The following is a 13,682-nucleotide window of genomic DNA, read 5'->3' on the forward strand; positions in this document are numbered from 1 at the left end:
CATGTTCAAAATCCATATAAACAGTGTGTTGTCTGATTACAATTCTTTTGAGTAATATTCATCATAGTAATAATAATAGTATTATCTAATAATAATCTCATAATAACAGTGCTTTCCCCTCATATTAATACATATTAATTGTTAATAGTAATCAAAATTAATAAGTTACAGTAAACAACTCTAATAATAAAATTAATCTTTCTCTTGTAATTTTTGAAGTTCTAACTCCTGTTTCTCTTATCTAACCATTGATAGAACAGATCCCATACTTCAAAATATTCAGTGTCTTCCTTTTCTTTAATTTCAAATGTTAGTTTATTCATTTCTGCACATTCTAAAATTTCTGTTATTATCTTATCTTCTGTGGGGGTCTTCTTGCCCTTCCAATGTTGTGCGAACACAATTCTGGCTGCTGTTAACACATGTATTATTAAGTATGCATTTCTTTTCTTGGGCATTATTTCCTTTTGTCCATTTTTCACCATTCTGTCCGTTTTTCACCACTCTGTCTATACATACAGCGTCTCTTCAGAACTCTACTATATCATTGTAAGTCAGCATTTTGCCTTTTATGCCTGAGACTGAGATTATGCTAAAGAGGAATTTTGGGGGTGGGGGGGAAATGGCAGTCATGAAAAGAAGCTCAATCATTTAATCTCACATTTCATAACTGGCATCAACTTTCTATTGATTTCAGCAATAAGTTATTAGATATCTTGTTCTACGATTGATCAATGGCATTAAAAGGTTGACCTTGAAACAAACTTTCTATTTGATAAATAAGCCAACAGAACAAACATCATTTCAACTGATTCCAGTTTACTGAAGTATTTCACAAAGATGTTTTGTTGTATTTAATATAAGAAGGCAGGTGGCAGAATAGCACCACATCCAGCAGAAATCATTCTCTCTTTGGTTTACATTATCCACAGCCCACTACTTACTGTTTTTCTCTTACTCAGTCTGAGGAATGTGTAAATCCTCTGCAATAAGTTGCAGGTTTGCTTCTCACTCTTCCCTTCAGCTTGAAGTCCCACATTTATGTGGAATGCCTGTTCAGGCAGTGGACTTTAAAACCATGTAATCCACCTGGAAAAATCCGGTAGTCTTAAGAAAAAGAGATGCTGGAAAAAATATATCAGAGATTTCTCCTCAATCACAATAGGATGAGGTACCAAAACATTTGCACTACAAACACATAAGTCATCTATCAAGTTCAATAGCTGTAAAACTATCTGAACAAAATCTCTTCATAATCAACTTTGCAATAATTGAACACATATATAGCTATCTGTTGCGAACTTCATTTGCAACAGATAGCTAAATAGAAATACTGGATATCAAAAGAAAAGTATGCATATTTTATATGTGATGAAAAATCAGATATTTAGGAAATGCATGTACAAAATGCATGTATTGGAGAAAAATACTGACAGAAAAAATATAAATGTTGCTATAAAAAAAACCCCAATGTGCACATTTTATAAAACTGATTAATGTGTGACTATATCTGAGATGGAAACACAATAATTCATACCTTATAATTTGAGATATAACAACAACAACAACAACAACAACAACAACAGAGTTGGAAGGGACCTTGGAGGTTTTCTAGTCCAACCCCCTGCCCAGGCAGGAAACCCTACACCATTTCAGACAAATGGTTATCCAACATTTTCTTAAAAATTTCCAGTGTTTCTTATTCTTGGTGTTATTGCTACCGCTTGGCTTCAATTGTTCTATATTTTATGATATACCAATGGATGGTAGTAGAATTTTGCTGGCAATTCAATGCTAGATTTTCCCCCCCATTGGATATTAATGTCAGAACTTCCACCTCACTCCTGCACTCAGTGATCCTCTGGTGCCAGCCTGCCATGAATCTTGGGTGGAGGGGGAGAGGGAGAAGGAACGCTTGGGAGGAAAAGTGAAAGTTAAGAAAGTGAAGTTGCCTCTCCGAGTTGGCATTTCAAGATTGTTCCTTTATTAGAAGAATGCTGTTGTAATGCAGCTGCAAGCCAGCCTACCATCAGAATGACTGTTTCAGAAACATCTTCCTGGAAATTGAAGCAAAGGGATGTGCCTGAACAGGAAAACATTTTCACTTGGGGATTTGGTGTACAAATTTCAGTTCTGGTTTTGCTTTACTGTACTTCACTTGACCTTTAGTAAACTATACCTTTCTCAATAAATGGAGTCAAGGATTGTTCTTGCTTAAAGGTTCAAGCTGAGGCAGAATTGACAATTATTTTAGGATACTTCCAGCTGGTCACTGGGCCTGCCCCTCTTACCTTCTGCACCAGTTTCATGCTCCATTATATTTAATTGTTCTTCGCATATACAGAAAGACACAATACTTCTTTTATTTAAGATGTTGTTTGTACCTGGTCTTAGGGCTGTAATTGAATTAAATTGAATTGAATTGAATTGGATACCATGGCCAAGCCAATTTAAAGACTACTTTTTAGGGTCTGGTGGAAAAGGGCAGGGGAAAAAGAAAGGACCGTCAGGGTGGCCAATGAAAGAATGGGAAAATTAACATATCTTGCTCATTTCCTTTTTGAGTTTTCCCTCACAATGAGGAAAATAAATATCACTATGCTGAGAAAAGAAAAGAAAAATGTTTTTCTCTTAGGAGATATTTGTGTGTGCATGTGTGTGTGTGCATACTAAGCATGATGTTATATTGTCTTGGTTTGAAGTGAAAAGAGGGATATCCTAGGATATACATGTGGAACACAACAGGAGTTGCCACCATTGAGAAGTTCCTCTGCATGCATTTTATACAATATACTATAAAACTGCTTTCGTAGCATTTCCTGTGGAAGTGAAGTTAAGATAAAAGTTAATTGGTTCAGCCTCCCAAGAGCTACCATTAACTTAAAATTAGTGCCACCCCCTCATGTAGAAAGGGGTATTGAAACAATTTATCAGGCCTACTACTTGCCTGATTCCAAACAAAAATGTAGGGCAGTGTAATAAATGTATGTACACCTTCGCATAGGCTACTTTGTGCTTGCCGAGCATTTATTGAAGAATGAAGCATTACAGGGTAGTATAATGTATCCTATTTTGCGGTACTACATTCTTCCAACATAACAAAGAAGGACTAGGGGTGACATGATAATAGTGTTGCAATATCTAAGGGGTTGCCACAAAGAAGAGTGGGTCAACCTATTCTCCAAAGCACCTGAAAGCAGGACAGGAAGCAATGGATGGGAACTAATCAATGAAAGAAGCAGCCTAGAAATAAGGAGAAAATTCCTGAGAGAACAATGAATCAGTGGAACAGCTTGCCTCCAGAAGTTGTGAATGCTCCAACACTGAAAGCTTTCAAGAAGAAATTGGACAAACCAGTTGTCTGAAATTGTACAGGGTTTCCTCCCTAAGCAGGGAATTGAACAAGAAGACATCCAAGCTCCTTCCAACTCTGTTATTCTGTTATATATAGTGTCTAAGGTTGGATCTACAAAAGAGAGGACACCATTACTTTGGACCTTAGATTACAAGACAGCAATATTGGCGGGCAGTTGAAATCCCAATGGGGCAAGAGCAGAAGCAGTGGCTATTCAATTGAAGCTGCAAAGCATTATTTAGTGAAAAGTTTAATGTGATAGACGATAAAGTACATCATTGTATATAAGAAAGGGATGACTGATCTATTGATCTATTGAATATCCCAGCAGTAATGCTTTCAAAAAATGACTTCACTGTGATTTCAGAAATGTGAGTCATAATTAGATGGATTTTGGTTTTCATTCATTGTAACAACTATATCTTTCCATGTGAACTTTCTACCTTTTATAAAGTTGAGCGGTATAAGTGCTTTTTTTCGGGCAAGTCATACTTAAATGTTCATAGAAAGACACAGACAGATTGAAAGGAAGAGAGATTTAGACAGAGGCGTTGTTTCTAAAATCCTTCGGTGTTCAAGGCATTCAATATGTTGTATATATGTAATGTAATGAGTATATGTTATGAGTTCTGCCAATTAATATAGGTAGAGATCAGTGGTCTAACCAAGTAACATTCCAGAATTGCAACTGAGAGATTTATAATATTCAATGTAGACTGATTTTGGATCTTTCGTGGCAGTTGTGCAAGTGTTGAAGGTATAAAACATAATTCACCTGTCTCAGGATAGTCTAAGAACCATTTATTTATTTATTTATTTATTTATTTATTTATTTATTTATTTATTTATTTATTTATTTATTTATTTATTTATTTATTTATTTATTTATTTATTTATTTATTTATTTATTTATTTATTTATTTATTTATTTATTTATTTAAATTTCTAGACCGTCCTTCTCCCGAAGGACTCAGGGTGGTTTATGGCCATATAAAAAAACAACATTTATCTGAGATGAAAATGCTACCACCTGATTTGGAGAACCCCCCTCCTCTCAATCCAGGGGTGGGCTGCTGGGGGTTTGCAGGGGTTTGGGAGAACCTCTAACTAAGATTCAGTGCAGTTTGGAGAACCCCCAAATCCCACTCCTGGCTGCCCCTGCCCACCCTGACCCTCCCAGGAATCCCCACACTGCCCATTTTGGATGCAGCTAAGTGCAGAGCACATGTGGAAGCTTGGAGAGGTTGAAAAATGGGCCTACTGGAATTTCAGAGCCTCCAGAGCCTGGGGAGGCCGTTTTCACCCTCCCAGAGGCTCAAGAAAAGCCTCTAGAGCTTAGGGAGGGCAACCCCCTCCCGCCATGGTGCAGGAGGCCGAATAAGCCATTCCCACCATGGCCACACCCACCCAGCAACCGGGCAGAGAACCCCTTGCTAAAATTTTGAATCCCACCCGTCTCAATCCATCCCTTTTCATGGCTCTTCTTCCTGATGTCTCCTTTTTAGCTAATACCTCATTCTGGAATAATGCCAAACTTAATACACTGAGAGCATTGGAGTTCATAGCTGCTTCATAGCTGGGCATCCACCCCAATTCCTCAATCCAAGTAATCTCTAGAACATGTCATTATGGCAGCTGATGTTCTCAAAGTGGCTGTCCATTCTGAGAATTTAGCAGGACAAGAGGTAGAGCAGGGTGGTCCTGATAGTTGTGTATCCCCACCATGATATTTGTTCCAAAAATCCTGAGAGTGACACATCAGACTGATGGCTTCTCCAAGTTATAGATCAGGACGGTGATGAATGAAGACATAGTCTGTCACCTGTGACAATGAATCTTCTACTCCAGATATATGGGTAAAGACAACACAATAATGTAATGATTGATATGTGCCATGCTATTTGAAGCTTTGTAACACCTGATTCAAGATAAATGCACTTACCATATTTTTCGGCATATAAGATGCACCAGAATATAAGATGCACCTTAATTTTGGGAGGGGGAAACAAGAAAAAATTTTTTTTGCCTCTGCCTATTAGCATCAGGATCAGCCATGTCCAGACTTCCACTTGATTTTGATAACAAGCAGCACAGTTATCGGTTTAAAACAAATCCTATAACTCTACATGCATTTAACTGAAATGAGTGGGGTGGGGGATGATTATTTTTTTTTTAGAATTTAAGTTTTATTAATTAGGCAGTACAGTGATAAATTACAAATATATCTTAGCACTGCAAACATCTTTAGTCCATTATCCATTGCCAGGTCAGAATCCTAAAGTCATATCCATATTGTGAAACAAAGTGCATAGCTAAATGCAACTTCAGCACACAAACTGCACAGATCAAACAGTGTATTTGAAGCTGTAGGTGTTGTCGCAAGATAATCTTTTGCCTTTACAGCAGCCACATAATTCTTGCCGATGGGGTCTCTTGAGGTCAATGTGCCTTTTTTGCGGGGACAGGAGCAAGGAGTCTTTGAACAGATTTGGCATTGAATTGCTTCTATTTTATAGGGATTAATTCTCTTTTGGCACTTGCGACAAAGCTGCTTAAAGTATACCTTATTAGTTCCAGAAATGCACCATACATAGGCACTTTCCCATCTGGTCTTACAGTCATTGCAATGGAAATAGCCATATTTCTGTTCTAAGAACTGGCAGGTGGTTCTTCTGCCCTCTTCGTTGAGGCGACTCCCGCCTTCCTCAGCCTCACCTCCTTGTCCCACCTGCTGCTGGGCAGAGTTTCTGACGGCGTGCCCTGGCAGCTCGTCCTCTGCTCCTGCCTTCTCTTCAGCATCACCCTCCCCCTTCTCTACGGATGATCCCTTTTCCTCGGACTCCTGGTTGAACTGAAAGGAAGGCGGCCCTTCAGGGTGTGCCTTCGGTTTCTCCGCCACTTCGGGCAAGGTGAAGAGGTGGCAGTTGAGCACGGGCGAGTAGAATCCTGGGAGCAGCAGCTCCCGGCTGAACTGTCCTGAGGGGCTTTGAGGTCAGGCGGCCTGTAGTGGCCGGGATCTGAGCGACCATTGCACCGTGGCATCCACCCAGAGGTTCACCTGAATGCCCACTTCTTTGGTATTGGCTTTACTGAGCTGCGAGCTGAGGCCCGGGCTGACGTGAGACCGCAGCGCTCACTTGTAAGTGTCCAAATAATCTGGGGAAGACAATGAAGGAGTCGCAGAGGGGGCTGTGAGAACCCCTCGGTAGGGATTAGAGATGCCACTGCACTTGCTTTGCTTCCAGCTCGACTGCTTTTGCTTGGGTGGTAGCCTCGAGGCCACGTTGTGGCTTGGGGTAAAGCTGGTTCCATAACTTTGATAAACATTTTGCCGCCACCACCTAAGCCCTTCCTATGCCCAAGAACCGAGCCGAGCGGGAGCCGTGAAACGTCCCTCCTTTCCAGCCACTGCTGCCCATTGGCCTGATTCCCCAAGGCAAATTTCAGAGCCGCGTTTCAGATGGCGTCCAGTTCCCCTGCAATGGGCAGCGGGGAACCGGGAACCCTTTTGGATTTGAGGAGGGGATCGCAGCGCTGCTGCCTGAAAGTGCTCCTTGGGAAAGAGGTGAATCTGCTGAGAAGGAGGATGAGGATGCATGGCTCTGCATGGCTCTCCTTCCCGTTGCACATTGCAGAGCCGCGCACCCTCGTCCTCCTTCTCAGCAGACTCACCTCTTTCCCAAGGAGCACTTTCAGGTGGCAGGGCTGCGATCCCCTCCTTGAATCCAAAGGGTTCCCGGTTCCCCGCTGCCCATTGCAGGGGAACTGGTTGCCGCCTGAAACGCGGCTCTGAAATTTGCCTTAGGGAATCGGGCCAATGGGCAGTGGTGGCTGGAAAGAAGGGACGTTTCATGGCTCCTGCTTGGCTCGGCTTGGCTTGGGCGGGGCTACATTCGGCATATAAGATGCACCCAGATTTTCACTCTCTTTTTGGGGGTAAAAAGGTGCATCTTATATGCCAAAAAATACGGTACTAAATATATCATGGTTTAGTCAGAAAATACTGATACCCAGCTTTCTATTCTCCTAGTTTATTATTATACTCACAGCTAGGAAACATCTTGGTGGAAGGCTAAAATTATAAATATATGAATTACCAATTACCAAGTTTTTGTGAAAACCTACCCTCCTTAATTTTTAGGCATGCTTCAGTTTCTTTCAAAAATATCCAACTAAAAAGCAAATAACATTGAAATGTTTAGCTACATAAAACAACCATTGCTTCCTCATGCATGTTCCCTAAGGACAATATTTAGTTCACATTTTTGCCTTATTTCCAAGGTTTTCCTTCCTCCCTCCCTCCCTCCCTCCCCCTCTCTCTGATCACGGCTTACCTAGCCTGGCTAGGTGGCTCAGTGGTTAAGACACTGAGCTTGTCAATCAGAAGCATCGGCAGTTTGGCGGTTCGAATCCCTAATACAGGTCTCCTATTTGAGCAGGGGGTTGGACTAGATGACTCCAAGGTCCCTTCCAACTCTGTTACTGTTATTGTACATGGTTAATTAAAATATTTGTTCCTATTTATAATTCAATAATTATAATTCCCAAGGTTCCCAAACTGAGAAGAGCATCTGTGATCTGTATAAGGTTAGAATTAGGGTTAGAGTTAGGGTTATACTTACTTCATACTCAGAATGGAAATAAAGGATGTTAAGCAATAGAATGGAGCAACTATTGGATGTTTTTATAAAAAGCAAAAATAGCAAAGTTATTCAAATGCTCACAGTTTGGAAATATTGATACTTTTAAAGACTCTGGTTTTCTATTTTTTTTTAATCAGTTGTCGATTTCTATTGGTCTTTTTGGATCCATTTTGGTGAAGAATTAGAGAAAATGCAGTGTGTAGTGAAGGTTATTCACTTTCAATTCCTCCCCCCCCCCCGAGGTGACTGACTTTCTCTCTCTCACGCTCTCTCCCTCTCTCATTGTGGCTTCCCCTTCATTCTGTGGAGGAGATCAGGCAACATACAACCCCCATCTGCCAATTTCAGTTAATGGCTTTGAGCTACAAAATCCATTTCATCCTTATTATAGGATATAATAATTTAGTATAATAAAAAATACCCTCCTAGATATCACTTCAGACAATCTAAAAACAAGAATCAGGTTAAGCACATTATTTCCTTACTATATTTATTACTATCATTGTTATTTCCTAGTCCAATTAAAAACTGACATTTTATGAGAATATTACTGAAAACATGCAATGTTTTAAATACATTTTAAAAGGGCCACAATGGGCTGTAAATATGTTAAATATGCAGGAGACATAAAAGCCATCAGTTTCAGATTACAACAAGCATTCAATAAAACATTATAAAAATGCCAAGACCCTTGGCTTTATTTTATGCAAATATAATTTCAACTTTTTTTTTGCAATTAATTTTATGGATTTAATTTCAAAATCCTTCTTCAAACGATTTACTAAAATCTCAGGAAGACTAAGCTGACCTGCTAAAGAAGCAGCAAAAAAGGTGTGAGGTGAAATGAAAGAGCTGTCAGCTTTGGAAGCCATATTAGGCCAGAAGCTTTCATGCTGCCACCTTCTTATATGTGGGAAAGTAGGAGGACGGTTGCCTTTAGACATAATAGCATTCTTCCTGTCGGTCAAGGTCAGGCTGATCCTGCATCTGGAGAAGGAGTGGTCGGAGTGCTATCTTGAGATGGGACGGATGGTGATTGGAACATGTGATTGACTGAGGAGTTAGGGGATGGTTTGGGGGGGGGGATTTGATTTACTGAGGGAAAACCCGGACCTCTCAGATTCGGGTTTTCCCAGATGTGCCAGTTTACTTATTCTAGTATATAGAACTTTGAAAAAATGCTTGCTTCAGAGTTTTTACTTGGAGTTGGGGGGTTTTCAGGAACGCTGACAAGAGGTATATCAGGAAACTCTTGCATCCTCTCCTGCAAACCATCAGCATGGCTCCCTAACACAGAAAATGTAGCTGTCGAGAAATGAATGGTTGCTATTCCTAGCCAAGAATGAATAACCTGCTGCTCCAGGACTACATGCAGTGCCTGAACTTCCTTCAGCAGCCCTCATATCCTCTTTTGACCTGACTGCTGAAAGCACACTTTCTTGCCATTTGGATGTGAGAAAGACATGCAAATTATAGTGTAAACTATGAAATAGACGTAATCTCTCTGCAAAGAAAGAGATATCTTCAGATTTTCTGTTCTACTTACATGGATGAGGTGTGTTTCCCTCAAGATTTCTTCAACATTCCTGGACAACTAGACATTCTGCAGAACAAAGAATCGGCCTTTAAATTTTTAATTAAAAATTGTATTTGACAGAATTTATGTTAAAGTGATACCCATGAGAAGTTATATGCAAAAAGCCCTTTATATTATTATAAGCCATCTAGAGTAGCCCTATGGTGAGATAGGTGAAAAATAAATTTAGTTGTTAAGCAAATAATGAAGTCATTAACCAATCAAGCTTTCTCAATTGTGGTTGCTTCTTAGAAACTGGCTGGAAGGATAATGAATCTTAACCATATGATCAGAGCATGCTGCAACCAGTCGCAAATCTGAACCTGTTGCCAAATGCTCAAAGAATAGAATAGAATAGAATAGAATAGAATAGAATAGAATAGAATTAACAGTATAGAGCTGGAAGGGACCTTGGAGGTCTTCTAGTCCAGTCTCCTGCTCAAGCAGAAGAACCTATGCTATTTCAGATAAGTGGCTGTCTAGTTTCATCTTAAAAACCTCCAGTGATTGAGCGTCCATGATTTAATTGTTTAATTTAATTTAATTGTTGGTTAATTGTCCTCACTGTTAGAAAGTTTCTCTTTAATTCCAGGTAGCTTCTCTTTACAATCTTACAATCCTATGATTGTGTGGGATGGTGCAAAAATAAAAAAATTGAGAACGATCATAAATAATTTTTTCCATTTTGTTGTAACTTCGAACTGTCATCAAAGATATGGTCATAAGTCAAGAACTTCCTGTACAGTTTTGGTAAGTAAAATAACTACAGTGGAAGAAATCACAATGCTTATCTGCTACTATTTAACCAGGACTTCATTATTATTATGGTTCATACAGTCAGACAGATTTTCAGATAAGATTTGGCATTTTTAACCACCTATCAAGTCCTTCCCAAGGAACTGGCATAGGCAGATGTTCATGTATGATGGTATCCTCACAGAATACAGTATAAGCTGTTACAAGTAAAGCTGCCTTTTGCAATTGACTGATTGTGATTTTGTCAATGCTGATGGTGTTCAAATAAGAATAAGATTGTAATTGGGATTGCATCCAAAGTGCCTATTGCTATTATTAATAATCTTTGTTTTCTTTTGTCACAATTGTTCTATTTGTAAGTCTTTTGTGGTTTTCAGGTGCTGCTGCTGCTGCTGCTATTACTATTATTATTACTATTACTATTATTATTATTATTATTATTATTATTATTATTATTATTATTATTATTATTATTATTTACTTTATTCATTAAACATGAAACTCAGTCAACTGAACATTCAAAAATGCATCACAAATACCACTGACTGGTGCTAATGGTTGATATGGGTTGCTGCCAGCATCCTAGGTATCAATCAAGTACCTTCTTAAGACATACAATGTTCCAAATAGAAAAGTTTTTTTGCAGTTCTGCTGGTATTATTGCAGGAAGCTGCAATTTGTTGATGTATCTTATAAAATTCTTGGACATGGTACCAAGTGCTCCAATGACAATGGGTATCACCGTTACATGTTTCATCCATAGCCATGTAGTTTTGATGGCCAGGTCGCGATATTTCATGATTTTTTCCAGTTCTTTTTCTTCAACTTTGGCATCCCCTGGTACCGTGATGTCAATAAATTGTATGTTTCAGTTTTTGATAGCTGTGATATCTGGTGTGTTGTGCTCCAAGTGACGATCCGTCTATATTTGAAAGTCCCACAAGATCTTCACCTTCTTTTCTATAACTTTTTCCACTTTAGTGGAAATTATTATTATTATTGTTGTTGTTGTTGTTGTTGTTATTCATTGCACAGTCAGCCAGATGTTCAGACTGAGTTTGGCATTTTTGTCTACCTATCAAGTCTTTACCACGGACCTGGGATAGGCAAATCTGGATGTTTGATGATGTTAAAGATATCATCGCAGAATAGAAGATGTTCCAAATAAAGTCCAATCCAATCCCCTGCCTTCTGCAACTGACTGATGGAGAATTTGTCAATATCAGTGATGTTCAAGTGGCATCCACTTGTTTTGGAATTGCACTCAAGTTGCCTATTACTATTGGTACTACCCTTGCTTGCCTTTGCTACAGTCATTCTATTTCTATTTGAAGGTCTTCATATTTTGTTATCTTCTCCAATTCTTTCTCTTCTTTTTTACTGTCTCCAGGAATTGCCACATCCACTATCCAGACTTTTTTGTCTTTCTTATCAGTAATTGTTAAGTCTGGGGTGTTATGTAGCAGGTGCCTATCTGTTTGAATTCTAAAGTCCCAGAGCAATTTAACTTCTTCATTTTCTATGACTTTTTTCTATTTTATGGTTCCACCAGTTCTTGCTTACAGGCAAATGGTATTTCTTGCAGATCTTCCGATGCACCATGTTGCTACTTTGTCATGCCGCTGCTTGTGGTCAGCCTGCACAATCTTTTTGCAGTAGCTTGCCAGGTGGTCCACTTTTCTTCAGCTTCTTTGCATAGGTGTCACCTACTGACTGTTGTTGTCTTCTCAATTCTGGCTTTGTATGCATTTGTCCTTAAGGCTTGGTCTTGTGCAGCCAGAATTAGTCCCTTAGTCTCTTTCTTTAACTTTCCAGCTCTTAGCCATTGCCAGGTCTTGTTATTATCTGCTTTCCCTGATTGTTTTTTTAATGTACTGCTTCCCATGCCTCCATTCAGTTCTTTATTTGATCTGTCTTGTAGGCCAGTTTGGTCTCTCCGGTAGTCAGTAAGCCTTCCTAGCACACTGACTTCAGTGCATTTTCTTCATTGTCCTTTAAATATTCTTCCAAAGGCCCTTTGTCTTCTTCAACCAACTGATGTGCTTGCAACATTCCACAAACACCTATTTGTCCTGGTAGGTAGAGTCTGTCAGTGTCCCTGTTTAGTATGGAGTCCAGTCCACTGTTCCTGCTGTGTATCTAATCACTGGAATTGCCTAGATGTTGATTGCTTTGATGGCATTTCCTCCATTGAGATGGACTTTAAGACCTTCTTCACTCTCTTGATGTATTCACCTCTATTATTGTTGTTATCATTGTGGCTGCTGCTGCTGTTAAATTATATGCCATATGACTCTGAAGTATCTTTCCAGGTTACCTGCTTTTATGCTCTTATTTATTCTATTCATTGTACCTATGACTGAAAATCAATAATTTTAGGTGTATGTGTTTCTTTATATATATATTTTGGCCTAAAGAGTATAAAAGAGGTTTCTTTATCTTGTTGTTTTGGTTACACAATTTGGAAATAAAAGGAGGACTCTAGAATCATGGGCAATGATATGGACATACCTGACCATACACTTCCTGCTCTACCTATCTAGAAGCTAAAAATACACATTGTGCAGTAGCATCTCCTTCTGTGGCATAACCTAATTTGCCCTATAAAAATATTTTGTGTATGAATATGTGTTTGGAGGCTTTCTGGGATGAGATGTTTGTTCCTGTTGATTTGTGTTGACATCAAAATGGTATATCAATATATATGGTATTTTGAGAGCTAATAATTTCCATTAAAAAGGTAATTTTACTTCCTGATGTCTCATCTCCTCACCACCACCCCAAAATTTCAGCAGGTTCTGACCAGCTCTGGAGAACCGGTAGCGGAAATTTTGAGTAGTTCAGAGAACTGGTAGTAAAAATTCTGGCTGGCTCTGCCCCAATCTATTCTCTGCCTCCCAAGTCCCAGCTGATTGGGAGGAAATGGGGATTTTGTAGTATCCTTCCCTTGGAGTGGGGAGGGAATGGAGATTTTACAGTATCCTTCCCTTGCCGTGTCCACCAAGTCATGCCCACCAAGCCATGCCATGCCCATCAAGCCACACCCACAGAACCAGTAGTAAAAAAATTTGAAACCCATCATTGACCTGTTTGGATAGTCAAGTATGATTCTGCCTTTGTTTGATTATGCAGCTGTGTCCAAGTTTAGGAGGCCAATTAAACTCTTAGCTTAGAAACAAAGAAATGCAAGTTACTAATTATCTGCTCTCTACCTGGAGAAGAGAGGAAGGTCTTATCATAATTAATGACTTGCTGTCTAGGTTGTGTTTTCCAGCCAGAAGTCTGGAGGGGTTATCATGAGTTTCAAGAGCACAAAGTTCAGGTGTAAATTTTTCTACAATATAAAGAAATT

General features: G+C 39.2%; 1 pseudogene; it reads right to left on the bottom strand.

Annotated features, from left to right (window-relative positions):
* Nucleotides 1–5,700: 5,700 nt before the first annotated feature.
* On the bottom strand, nt 5,701–7,208 carry LOC131194976 (zygote arrest protein 2.L-like; annotated as a pseudogene).
* Between the last annotated feature and the right edge of the window lie 6,474 nt (nt 7,209–13,682).

The sequence above is a fragment of the Ahaetulla prasina genome, chromosome 3 (assembly GCF_028640845.1).
Source record: "Ahaetulla prasina isolate Xishuangbanna chromosome 3, ASM2864084v1, whole genome shotgun sequence".
NCBI lineage: Eukaryota > Metazoa > Chordata > Lepidosauria > Squamata > Colubridae > Ahaetulla > Ahaetulla prasina.